The sequence below is a fragment of the Protopterus annectens genome, chromosome 2.part2 (genome assembly GCF_019279795.1).
Source record: "Protopterus annectens isolate FY-2018-M chromosome 2.part2, PAN1.0, whole genome shotgun sequence".
Lineage (NCBI taxonomy): Eukaryota > Metazoa > Chordata > Ceratodontiformes > Protopteridae > Protopterus > Protopterus annectens.
This window is the reverse complement of record NC_056730.1, coordinates 342,131,370-342,145,146: the sequence shown is the minus strand read 5'-3', so window position 1 is coordinate 342,145,146 and position 13,777 is coordinate 342,131,370.

Here is a 13,777-nt window from a genome sequence, read left to right as displayed (position 1 = left end):
AATCTGCCAGTAGCAGGAGAAGCCACTATCCTGGTACACCTCCAGGACCTAGGGTTAAATATTTTGATTTCAACCAGTGGGGCCATGTAGCATACAGATGTCCATGGAGGCAAGGTGGGGAAAAAAGGTGAGAGAGCCAGTAAGTGGGAAGACAAAATGCCAATAGTAGGTTGTCTTGAGACAACAGGGGTACTAAACTACCATCCTGAAGATGTCCTGATAGGGAAGGATTTGGATGCGGCGGTACCATGTGCTTATGCAGTTACATACAGTCAGGCTACAACACAAGCATGTGGGTCTGGTAGCCTAGGGGAGACCCAGACAGACTGCATACTTGCAGCCAGGACTAGTGAGGTGGTTACTTCAGGGAGGGAGCTACTCTGTAAAAGTGAGGCTGAATGTAAGCCACAGCTGCTTGTGGGTACTGATGTTCCCTTGGACAGAGGGACTGCAAAGGTAGAGGTGAGTAGTAGTACCCAGGCTGACAGTGAGGCAACACTGTCAGAGGATGCCAGACTTCCTGTGGAAGGGGAGCTGGGAAGGGTTACAAAGAGAAAGTTGTGAGAGGCTCAGCTCTCAGTCCCTACATTGCAAAGCCTGAGGCAGGTATCTACTGAGGGACCTGATTCTCAAGGGAAGGGGATCTGTATACTGGGACAAACGGTTACTGTATAGAGAGTGGACCCCTGAGGGAGGGCTAGAAGATGAGAGAATACAGCAGTTGGTAGTGCCTAAAGCCTACCATCAGGCGATTCTAGCCATAGCCCATGATATTCCCTTTGCAGGTCATATGGGCATAAAACATACAAAGAGACATATGTCAAACTTCTATTGGCCTGGAATTTCCAGAGATGTAACAGTGTACTCCAGGATCTGTGAGCAGTGCCAAAAGGAAGGCAAGGCAGGAGACAAGATCAGAGCTCCTTTGATAACTTTGCCTGTGATTGAGGAGCCATTTCAGAGGGTAGCTATGGATATTGTGGGGCCTCTGAGTACCCCAAGCTCTACAGAGAAAAAGTATATCCTAGTGGTAGTAGATAATGCTACAAGATACCCTGAGGCAATGGCTTTGTCCTCTATTGAGGCAGAAAAGGTGGCAAATGCTTTGTTAGAGATTTTCAGCAGGGTAGGTTTCCCAAATGAAATACTGACTGACAGAGGTGCCAATTTCATGTCAGACCTGCTGGCTTGTCTGTGGAAGTACTGTGATGTGAAGCACTTGAAGACCACCCCTACCATCCCCAGACTAATGGTCTGGTTGAGAGGTTAAACTCTACAATCAAGTCCATGCTACAGGCATTTGCAGACCAGTTTAAGAGGGAGTGGGACAAATATTTGACCCATCTGTTGTTTGCTTACAGAGAGGTTCCCCAGAAATCCACAGGTTTTCACCCTTTGAGTTGCTGTATGAACATAGGGTGAGGGGACCTCTACATTTAATTTGAGATGAGTGGGAAGATGAGTGTAAACTTCACAAGGAGTCTGTTGTGGCATATGTCCTAAACCTCAGGACAAGGCTCAGGGAACTCATGGGTTTGGACCAGGAGAACCTGGCAGAAGCCCATCAACAGAAAAAGGTATGGTATGACAGGAAGTCTTGAGCTAGAGAGTATGCTGTAGGGCAGCAGCTAATGATTCTCATTCCTGTAAGACACAAGAAGCTGCAAGCAGCTTGGGAGGGACCCTACAAGGTGGTAAGAAAGGTAAGTGATGTTAACTACATGGTAGAACTGCTAAGCAGGAGGCAGGAGCACAAATTGTACCATGCTATCATGAAACCTTACCATGATAGGGAGGCCCTTGTGCTGAGCATTTGCAGCAGATTGTAGGAGGAGTCTGAGGGCGATCTGGTGACTGATATACTCAGTGAGACTCTGACTGACACCTCAGTGAAAGGGGTTGCAATGTCCCAGCAGCTATCTCCTACCCTCAAGAAATCTGAGCAGTGTTACAGGAGTTTGGGGACATGTTCACTGGGAAACCAGGGTGCACCCACCTGGTGCAGTCCAGGTGGATACAGGAGCCCAAAGGCCTATTAGGCAGACCCCTTATAGAGTGCCTGAGAGAGTCAAACAGACTCTGAGGGAGGAGATACAGGAAATGTTGGAACTAGGGGTAATTCAAGAGTCCAACAGTCCCTGGGCCTCCCCAGTGGTGCTGGTGCCAAAGAAGGATGGCAGCACCAGGTTATGTGTGTACTACAGGAAATTAAATAGTCATAAAGAGTCAGATGCTTACCCCATGCCTAGGACAGATGAGGCCCTAAAGCAGCTGGCTGAGGCTAAGTATCTTACAACCATCGATCTTACCAAGGGTTACTGGCAGGTGCCCTTGACTCCCAGTGCTAGAGAGAAGTCAGCCTTTGTGACTCCTTTTGGCTTGCATGAGCTCACAAAGATGCCCTTTGGGATAAAAAATGCCGCAGTGACTTTCCATAGTCTGGTAGATCATATCCTAGCAGGAGCAGGAGGGTTTTCTCTTGCTTACATATATGATATTGCCATCTACAGCCATCCCTGGCAAGAGTACCTTCAACATGTCAGGGAGGTGCTGGGCAGACTACAGAGGGTAGGGTTGACCATTAAGCCCAGCAAATGTCAGGTGGGTATTGCAGAGGTCTCCTACCTGGGACATAGAGTGGTGAGTGATAAGATCAGGCCAGAACCTGCCAAAGTGGAAGCCATTCAGGCATGGCCTACACCTGTTACCAAAAAGCAGGGGAGGGCATTTTTGGGGACAGCAGGGTACTACAGAAAGTTCGTCCCCAGTTATAGTAACATAGCTGTTCCCCTCAAAGACCTGACAAGGAAGAACAGGCCAGATAAGGTAGTGTGGACCCCAGCATGTGAGCAGGCATTCCAGGAGCTTGAGGAAGCTTTGAGAGGACCCCCTCTGTTAGCCAGTCCAGATTACAGCAAATAATTTGTTCTGCAGGTGGATGCTTTGAACCATGGGGTGAGGGCTGTACTTAGCCAGATTTCTTCAGAGGGAGAACACCACCCAGTAGTTTGTCTCAGTCATGGGCTCCAACCCAGCGAGGAATGGTATGCAGCTGTAGAAAAGGAATGTCTAGCCATAGTGTGGGCACTGCAGAAACTTCAGCCTTATCTGTATAGAAGAAAATTCACTGTAGTGAGAGATCACAATTCCCTAACATGGTTAAACAGAGCCAGCCATCAAAATGCCAAATTGATTAGTTGGAGCCTAGGGTTGCAAGCATATGATGTGTCAGTGCAGCACCGCAGTGGGATTAGCAATGTCAATGCAATGCAATGTCAATGCAGATGGGCTCTCAAGACAGGGAATGGGGTAAGGTATACTTAGATAGACGTAACCCTCTCAAGCAACGTTTCTGTAGGGAAGGGGGGGAGATGTGTGAAGACAGGTGAAGGCTGCCAACCTAGCTAGATAAAATATTGTAGATAATTCTGTCATTTGTAAATATTAATGTAAGTCACAGGCTTGTTCTCTTAAATGTGAAAAGACTGTATTTGATGTTAAACTGAAAAAAATGTAACAACAGTGCACTCTGCTGTAAGAAAGCTGATAAGTCAAGCATTATGAAATTCTTTGATCTAAAGCTCAGAACCAAGATGTCTAGAGGGATGCATTCTGCCTATTGTTTTGAGGCCAGGGTTAATGGCTAGAGTTTACATGTATAATGTATTTTATTGCTCTGGCTTCCTGACCAGCTGCAAGATCAAAAGGGCTATTAACCTCTGAGTTTCTGTTAGCCTGGGAACCAGAAAGAAATGATGTAATCTGAAATGAATCAGTGGTACTGTGCTATCAATTTAAGGACAGAGAGACTCAGAGCATTTAGCATTTGTCTTGTGAACATCCAACATCACCGCACTGTCTTGCTCTATATGTAAGTTTATTTTAGAACTGCATTTTCTCTTAGATATAGCTAGGAACTAGGAAGATTAGATTCGTTTTTTTTTTCCTATATTGATGTCAGAACTTTTCTACTGTATTATTTTAAGCATTTCCCTGTGATCTCTGAACTATTGACTAGCACTGTGTAGTAAGAAGTATTGTCTTGTGTTTTTATTATTTATTATTAAATATTTTTTAAACCTTTCAACTGTGGCTGTTTTGTGTAGAGATAATTTAAGCTGTAGAGTATATTGCATGTATATAGTGATACTGGCCAAGCCACTCCAATAAGCCTTGACTGTTCAGTTGCATTTACCATTTGGATAATAATATTGCACAGTACAATTGGACACCCTTTCAGAAGGGCCTTTTAGTAGTTGATAAATATTAGTGGGTGGGGCAAGTGGTACTACCGTATAGTCTGGGTAAAACGGGCACAGCTGGAGAACCTGTGCCAGCCTTCCCCAGGAGTGTCTGTGTGGTTGTATATAACTCCTATCTCAAATATTGTGTGTCAGCTACTTGGGCAGGGACATGAAGCACTGGTTGGACAGAGAGGGTGCTGCAGGTTTTAGCTTGCCCACTAGGCTGATATTTGGACCCTATAACTGTGCCAGTGGACAGTCTTATTGGGGACCTGGAGAGAAAGTGAGAAACCAGCCCCAGACTGACTGTGATCTCTGTGTGCTCTTAATGGAAATTGTACTTTACTGTGTGTGTATTTATTATCCTTTCCCTATGTGGACACCCCTCACTGGTGTTAGTGGTGAGGATTGATCCTTCTTGATTGCTGTGCCAGTGCATGGGTGTCACAGAGGTTATTAATGAAAATGTAAGACTAGGTGATTTGGAGAATAGGATGGAAAATAGTGAGCTATGTTGGATCTTGAGGCTTAGGGCTGATACAGGGTTTGGGCTGAATGGAGTACTGTCAGTAAAGCCTGTGTTAAAAGCTAGAGGACTACCCAAGTGATTTTTATGCCCATTATAGCCCAGTTATTGGAGCAGTAGTACTGTAGGTATTTTGTTTTTATAGTATGATAGGAGTTTATGCATTTCTGTAACGTTTTTATATTTTTATTTTTTTCTATGTGGCTACTATTTTACGACCACCACTCTGTAGGTTCAGAAAAAGGCTTATGTCTTTTTAAGGTTTGCGTCTGACTCCATTGACGTATTTACGCCACTAGCATCTAGTACGTTCAGCAGTATGTGTTTTCTTATGGAGAAGGGATTTTAAAATGTGAGTATGATCTGTTATTGGTTGTTATTTCTGATTAAGTGGATATTTAAATTAGTGTAAAGCAGTCCAAAAAAAGTAGAATGATGAGATGACACCAGGTTCCCAGCATAAAATGAACAATCTTTTATTTTAAAACAACATAACCACTTTCACAGCTCTTGCTGCTTCTTCAGATGTCAGTATAGAAATGCAATCACATACACAGCAATTCATACAGAAATCCAACTAGCAAATCAATCAATTAAGCAATTATATATTAAAAGAATACAAACAATGAATGTAATATAAACTTTTTAAAAAATCGGAGATAAACTTAAAATCAACTAATGCACATAAGTATATGTAAAGCTCATCTGAAAAGTGAGCATGCTTGTAGCAAAGGTTTAAGGGGAACTTTATCATTTGGTCCTGAACCGTAATCAGCCCTTAACCTAGCTATCCACTTGCTCTCTAAGCTTTCAGTAGCATTCCTAACATCACCCACCTTCTTAGTAGCTGCTATCTGTGTTATAACTTGAAACTTAAAACAATGTGTGTGTGAAGTGACATGTTTAGAAAGAGCACTGCACTCAGTACCATTATTTATATGTCTTAAATGTTCTACTGTACATTCCTTCAACTGTCTATCGGTCTTGTCTACATAAAACTTCATGCAGGCAGTGCAGCATGCTAAATAAACCACATGAGAAGAAGTGCAAGTAGCTTGAATGTCAAACACATACTGTTTACCCTGATCTGGATGTATAAACATACCAGTGGTGTCAATATAACTACAGCACCTACAAGTATGACATGGTCTAGTTCCTTTATAAGTGGAACCCATTTTATTCCTAGTAGTTCTACCATCAATAAATAGTTTTGAATAACAAAGCATCTGTTTTAAAGATTGTTTCTTCTTAAAGATAATGTTAGGTTGTTCACCCACTATCTATTTAAGATAGTTTATTGATGGCAGAACTAGGGCAGCCATGGTGGTGCAGCGATTAGCATTGTTGCCTTACAGCAAGAGGTTCTCCGGTTCAATCCTCGGCTGGGGTGCCTTCTGTGCGGAGTCTGCATGTCCTCCCTGTGGTCGCATGGGTTTGCTCCAGTTTTCTCCCACATACCAAATAAATGCTGTAGGTGGATTGGACACTCTAAATTGGCCCTAGATATGAGTGTGTGTGTGTGTGTACCTTCCATGGAAGGTTGGGCGCTGGGCTGGCAACTCGACACCATAAAACTCTACTGCCAATCATGAGTGGACAGGTGATCCGCTGTGGCTATCCCTAACCAGGAAAAGCCAAAAGAAGAAGACTGATGGTAAAACTACTAGGAGTAAAATTTGATACTCCTGTGGTATGAAAGCTGATTTCAATGGACTATGTCTGACAAATTGTATTGATAATTGCAAACTGGAAGCAGTTTTCAAATCCTGTTCTGATACTCAAATTCTCCAGCAAGGGCTAGACAAAGGAAAATGTAATGTTTGTTAATCATGGGCTTACTTACCCTCAAATCAAAAATAACCAAGGTGATTACCAAAGGGCAGGGGTAGATGCATGTAGTCACCAATGATCTGTTAAATGAGACAACTGAGGAGCAACAAGCAAGGTGAGGTAGGTGACAGAGATTTAAGGAAAGGGGATTGGGGGTATAAGTCTCAGCACGTGTGCTAGCAGCAATTATGCTAAGGAAGAAGAAGATTAGAGACTGTAGTGATTGACTGTGACCGTGAACAAAGGTGAAGAGTTGGGCACTGTTGTAAGGATGGTAGATTCCTAGAATATAGTCCATCTGTATGACAGGGACAGGGTCTATCTTAGCCCAGAAGCAATAGTCATGCTCAGAAATGGGCTGAAATTGTAAAGCTCAACAACTGCACTTTTAAACATAGATGGAGGGTGGGTCAGAAAAGCAGGAGAATGCTGTATATAGACAGCAGGAAGAAAAAAATGATTCAAACTATAGCAGAGGAACAAATAAGGGTAAATCAAAACATGGCTAGATGGTGTTACTATGTCATGCAAGAAATCTGGATAGGAAGATGGAGATATGTAAGCAGTGATACATAATGAGAATGTATATATTACTAATATTACAGATCCATGGTCCAATGATAAGAAGGGGTATTACATGGAGGTGCCTAGGCCTTAGTTATTCAGACATGACAAGAGGAAAAGAAGTACAGTAGCAATCTATAAAAGGAGAACAGCAATTGTGAGGTCAAAAAGGAGAAGGAACACTGATCCATGAAAGATGAAAGGGTAAGCACTTAGTGAATGCACCCTCTGCAGGTTAAGATAAAAAAAGGGGATAATGTTTGTATACCAGCTAAGATCAACTAATATAAGGGAAAAAAGGAAGAACTGTGAGCACCTGGAAGGCCTAAAGTGCAGAATGCTCATTTATGGGAAAGATGAGGCCTAGACTGATATACAGAGAATCAGGTAAGATACTGACAGAGGAAGCAATGATTAAATTGAGAGATTACTAGATTGTAGAGCATGATCTCTGGAGAAGTGATGAATTCCGCAATGATGTGTGGTTTATTACAAGGGCTTTGACAAGGGCTAGTCCAGTGCAGAACACATATTGGTGTATTTTGTATAAATGGTATAAAGCATTGTGAAGACTAGGAGAAAGTGTTGGTGGGAAGAGGCTGCCTGTTGAATTTGGAAAGGTGGAGAAACTGATAATTTGCATATGAGATGGTATTTCCTGGGTGTACACCTCTAATGGGCAAGGATGATGGAGGATTTAGAACTGCTCTTCAGTAGCAGAGTGGGAGGTAGCTGGTCATTGTATTTATGTGGGTACATGTGGGGAAACAGGCTTGGGAAAGGGAATAAAGGATGCAGATGCATTTAGATGTATGGTATATAAAACTCAGAAAGCCATGAGCAAGGGTAACCATTTGAAATGGTGGACCCTGCTAAAACGAGTCTCAAAATATGAGGACTGAATAGCCAAAAAATGGGCTTATACTAAGTACAATATGGTCATTTCTTGGAATATTCCCTTTTCTCCAAAGTATGATGATCTCACAGTTAATATGCATTCAGGGGGATGCAGGGGGGTTTGCTCCCCTGCAGAAAAGAAGTTGAAGGAGAAGAGCAATGTTCAAGGTTCACTCTTCTGCATTTTCAGTCCTTATTTATTTATTTTTTGGCTTGTTGATAGCATGTCAAGTGCTGACATTTCATTATGAAGCCATTAGGCACATGGGAGACAGACATGGAAGGCTACTCAGGCTTAGAGTTGGTAAAGTGGGAAAGTAAATTGCTCAACTGTTTGAGAGAGAAGGGATTAGAAAAGAAAAGATTACTTATTCTCAATGGGCATGTGATGCCCCTGCACTGGCCCAGTAATCAGGGAGCCTCAATCCCCACCACTAACACCAGTGAGGGATGTGCACATTGGGAGGATGACAAGTACACATACAGTAAAGTGCAATTTCCCTTAAAAGCACACAGAGATCACAGTCAGTCTGGGGCTGATTTCTCCCTCTCTCTCCAGATCTCCAATAAGACTCCCCACTGGCACAGCTATAGGGTTAAGATCTCAGCCGAGTAGTCAAGCCAGAACCTACAGCACCCTCTCTATCCAACCAGTGCTTCATGTCCCTGCCCAAGTAGCTGACACACACTTTGAGATTTAATTTATATACAAACACGCAGATACTCCTGGGGAAGGCTGGCACAGGTTTACTAGCTATGCCCCCTTCTGCCCAGACTAAAAGGTAGTACCAGCTGCCACCAACCACCCTTACTTATCAGCTACTATAAGGCCCTTACCAAAGGGTGACCAATTCTATTGTGTAATGTACTATTATCCAAATGGTAAGTGTGTTCAAGGCTAAGGCTATTTAGGAGTGGCCTATACAGTGTCACCAAATACATATGCAAGTAATCTAAGAGCTTAAATATCTCTAAACAAACTAGTCACAATTAAAATGTTTAAATATATTTAATAATAAATAATAAAAGCACAAGACAATACTCAATAACTCAACATAGTGACAACAGAGTTCAGAATCACAGAAAATACTTTAAAACAAAATTGCAGGACAGTCTCAAATAAATGCAAAAATCATCTAAACTAATCTTACTATATTCTTATCTATCTCTAAGAGAAACACTATTGGCAATGACAAATATGAGATTCATATATGATGGCAAAGACAAGTATTTCATTCATACATCAACAATTCAACATATAAATATACAAAAAGAGCATAACAAGTCATCCTATATACAGTACATCATGAAAGAATAGGAGTCTTGCTTGAAGTCACATGTGAAGAAGCTGGCATCTGCATGTGTAATATCAACTAATAATTTATCTTATATGTATCCAAAATAACAAGCTGTCGTATATAACAGTATATCTTATATACATCAGAAAAGAAGTGGACATAAATTTGTGTAATATAAGAAAAAGATAATGTCTTATATTTGTTCATTAAGCTTATCCCTGTACACTGCAAGGATTTAAAAATAGTCTAAGGCTGGAAGTGACATACTGTCCACTATTACACCAGCAATTTGAGAGTGGCTAGGGACAGCTGATATTTGAGGCACTTAGTATTTGTTTTGGTAAGAGATTTTTTTCTTCATATGTTTTCATAGTAGATTCACCATTAATTACTGAGGCACAGGGTACTATAGTATTTATTGAGTAAGGATATATTGTCAGAGCTAACCAGTTTAGTCTAACTAGTCACTTATTTACATATTTACATGAGTTTAGTTTGTTGTTTTTTTTCATCAGCTCTGTTATTTAATCCAGGTGAATGAGTCTATTATAAGAGTAATGTGCAGCTCCAAAGACAGGAAGACTACAGAGAAGGAAAAAGCTGCAGAACCCTTTTCCATTTGGTTTCATATTTATTCAGCACTGTACAAGGACTTCATCAGCTTCCTAGGACCAGGTCTGCAGTGTTCCAGCCTTTGATAAAAGCAAAGACTTTCATGTTATGGCTATCTGAGCTTGGGTTCCACACAGAGAGATTGGCATGCCTCTTTTTGATTAACCAGCTTCTGCAAGGGTGTCAGCTGCATTTAGATTTGACAGCTTCTGTAGTGATAGAACCTTACAGACTTCAAATAGCAGAAGGCTTGCTCAGTTCATTGCTCTTCAGTGTTGAGCTGCTTTGATGACAAGAAGACTCAAGAGAAGGAGAAGACTACACAGCTTGTTTCCATCTGTCTTCTTACTGATTCAACACACTGCAAGGACTTCATTGGCCTCTTATAGGTTCATATGTGATTACTAGGCTAATAGCACAAGAGCCTTTAAAAGCCTAGCCAATAATACCCAGAATATAGCAACATTATACCTTCATTCCCCAAATAATGATTGGGGTAGTATCAGGGTAGTGGGTCTTTGGGTGTTGGAGCCCTGAGTCATTATACAGACTGCCTCTGTCCATAAGGGACAAGGACAATACCACAGGAGTGAATTTATGGTTCCCCATTCATTTATCCATATTTGCTTTAAAGAGAGTGAGGAACTGGCTTTGTTTTACAAAGATGGGAAGTTTATTCCATAGATGAAGTAGCCTTTGGGATATGACTCTGTCTATCCATCAAGTTCTGTTAGAGTCAAAAATAAGGTTCAGGTCCTTGGAACAAGTAACCCTCGTATAATTTTTCTTGTAAATATGTAACATTTTCATTAGGTCTGGATCAGAGAATGCCTTGTAGGTCACACATAAGTCACCGCTCAATAAAAAAATATGAGATGGAGTAAACAGATAGGGCCTTTAGTCAGTCTGCATAAGACATGTGTCATACACATTGTTTTTTTTTTTTAGTGAGAAACCCCTGGGGCCACAAGTGGTGTAAGTGTCTGGTTAGGCACATGCAGAAGTGAACACGGTACTTGATTATGGGCCTGTGAAGGCTGAGTACATTGACATTGTGACTTCTTTTGACCTTGATTGCCATGACTTTACTTATAAGTTGAGTCACTTAGAAGGATTTCCTCATTGCCATAACTATCTGGTAGTCAAAGTTTGGGTTACTATCTATCTGTGTTCCTAGGACCCTCACCACTGGGTCTACTTTTAGGGGTGTGCTATTAATATCATAATTTACAAGGATATCTGATTTACCAAAGGGTATGAGACCATGGTTTTGACACTGGTCATTTGTCATTTTTAGGCCTGTTTGTTAGATATCAACATTGTTTGGGGATTCACCGATTGCTCCCAGCCTAAAGTCGTCAGTGAACTTGGTGAGCCAGAGGGCCTCAGCATTGGCCTTCACTCCAGAGAAGTATATACCAAACAGGAGGGGGTAGCAGTACTAACACCTATGAGGCACTGCTTGTAATAAATGTCTTATAGGAGGTGGATTCCCCTATCTAGACAATGTACCCTGTCAGTGAGCCAGTTTGCTATCCATCTGATGATGTAAGGGTTTAGGCCTAACTCAATAAGTTTATCTATGATCCCCAAGCGTATGCCACTGTGCTTGTGCAGCAGTGTGCCAGACTGAGCAAATCTCCTGGCTTTACATTCACTGTCCCAACCTTTGATGAGAGCAGAGGCTTCCATGTGACAGCTACCTGGCTTTGTGCTCCAGTAAGTGATTAAAGTACCTGCTTTTGATTGTCCAGCTTCTGCAGGGGCATTGGCTGCATTTGACTGGCTGGCATCTAAGGGGCCTGAGCTACACAGACTTTAAATATCAAGAGGTTTATTCAGTTTGAAACACCACTGCGCAACCACTACTACAAGTAATTGTCTTCCTTTTTTAACTTATTTACTGCACTTCATCTGGCTGGTGAGAGAAAAATATACAAAGAGATTATAGCAGACCCTTAGTGAGTATAAACTTTATATGAAGTGTAGTGATTACAGATTCAACATAGATTAGGTGTGTGTTACAAGGTAAGATAATGATAACCAGGAGAAGAGCAAGGGCAGACATTAGAATTATGGATAATGAGTTTTGAGATTATTCTTGAAGTTGTTTTAATTTGAAGTTGTTTGGGGGCAGGTTGTATTTGGTTCCAGAGTTTTATCACATGGCATGAATACAAGGCTTCACCATGTGCAATGGAAGTCTTTTCCTAGTAGATAAGGCATTTGTCTTTAGAGCAGAAGTCTCTTATGGACAGTATCATTTCATAAGTGGGATTAGGGAAGGACATTTAGATGGTTGGTGCAGAACAGAATGGGCTACCTTCAGTCGGGTATATTGAAGATAGCTGAAAAATTCCATACAGTTGCTTTTATGTCGTGGTAAGTTCTGTTAGGAAGATTGGAATTAAATGTTGCTATTTTCTTGTAGCATTGCTCTAACCTTTATTGCTGAGTAGTATGAAGGTTAGAGTAGATTGGGGAAGCACAGAGTAGATCAGGTAGGAGGTAAGCATTGGCTGTTGCCTTTTCGGCTTGTTTTAAATGATTTGAGAAATAGGTTTTGGTTCTGTATAAGGTACCTAGATTTTTATGATTTTTTTTTAAGATATTGGATATATAGATGTAAAATTTTAATTTATTATCCAGGGTAATTCCAACAAGTTTGGTATTTGGAACAATATTCATGATAATATTGTTGGAGGAGGTAATGGAATTTTTTTTATGTATCTTTTATAACATCCAGTTAATAGTACCGTAGCTTTATTTGAAAAAGCATGCGAATTAGAAATAAGAGAACATTTTAAAGATAAAAATAGAAACAAACATGTTAATGAATTGAACAATAGCAATTTAACTAAGGAAGAAAATGAATTGTTGAGTGAACTTATTAAGGATAAAAGTATTTGTTTTATGAAGCCCGATAAGGGTAATGGCATGGTGGTCATGGACAAAAATGATTATTCTGACCACATGTTTAAAATGTTAACTGGGGACACTTACGTGGAGGTCACATTAAATGAAATTTATGTAGCTTTTACTAAGCTAGATTTAATGATTGAGGATTTGTTGTCCAGGGTCAGATTAATGAAATAGATTTTAGTTATTTGAAAAATGAATTTCCTATAATAAGTAATATATTTGGCATTCCCAAATTGCTTAAAGGACTAAATAATGTTGTGTTTAGACCGATTGTAGATGGGAAAAGAAGCAAAACTTTTTTTATTAGCAAATACTTGGACTATTATATGCAAAGTGGTTTAGTAAAATTTGGGTATATTACTAAAGATTCATGGCATTTTTTATATAAGTTAAATGGAATTAAGATTGATTGTTCCACTTTATTCCTTACTATAGATGTATGCAATCTATATTCAGTCATTCTGAATAACATTGGTCTGGAATGGGTGGAAAGTCAACTGTTAAAAACAGGGTTATATGAACAGGACCAGATTAATGTACTTACAACTCTCATGGAAATAGTATTAACAAACAATTTTCTGTTTTTTGAAGGCAGCTATTATAAACAAATAACTGGAGTAGCTATGGGGGCAGCGTGTGCCCCCAGTTACACCAATTACGTAATGTCTTTTTGGGAACAGAAATATGTTTTTCAGAGTGAGTATAATCAGTACATTCAGCATTACACGCGCTTCTTAGACAATATTTTTATCATTTGGGATGGTGGTCCCGAAAAATTAAAAGCATTTATAGAATTTATTAATAATACAGTTTAATTTTTTAAATTTACGTATAACTATAGTAAGACGGAAATAAGTTATTTGGATGTTTGTTTATGAGTTGAT